This window comes from Leuresthes tenuis, unplaced genomic scaffold, assembly GCF_036924035.1.
Source record: "Leuresthes tenuis unplaced genomic scaffold, fLeuTen1.0.hap1 SCAF_24, whole genome shotgun sequence".
Lineage (NCBI taxonomy): Eukaryota > Metazoa > Chordata > Actinopteri > Atheriniformes > Atherinopsidae > Leuresthes > Leuresthes tenuis.
In genome coordinates, this window is record NW_027325378.1 from 29,633,767 (window position 1) to 29,634,073 (window position 307).

Here is a 307-nt window from a genome sequence, read left to right on the forward strand (position 1 = left end):
GACCTGGGCTGCTCAGTCTGCAGCTCCGCACAGGAAGCTGTACATACCGTCTGATTTCAGAATAAAACCAGAAGCTAGGCTCTGGACTTGCTCATGGACTCAAAAGAGCAGTTCCAAAAACACCATAAAAGTGCAACCACAATCCCCAAAATTTGTCAAATATAAATGCAAATGATCTCATTCGCAACAACACATAGAAACCATATCAAATGTTGAAAGTGTGACATCTTACTATTTCATGAAAATTATTACCTTGTCTTAAATTTGATGGCAGAAACATTTCTCCAAAATGTAGGGAAAGGGGTAG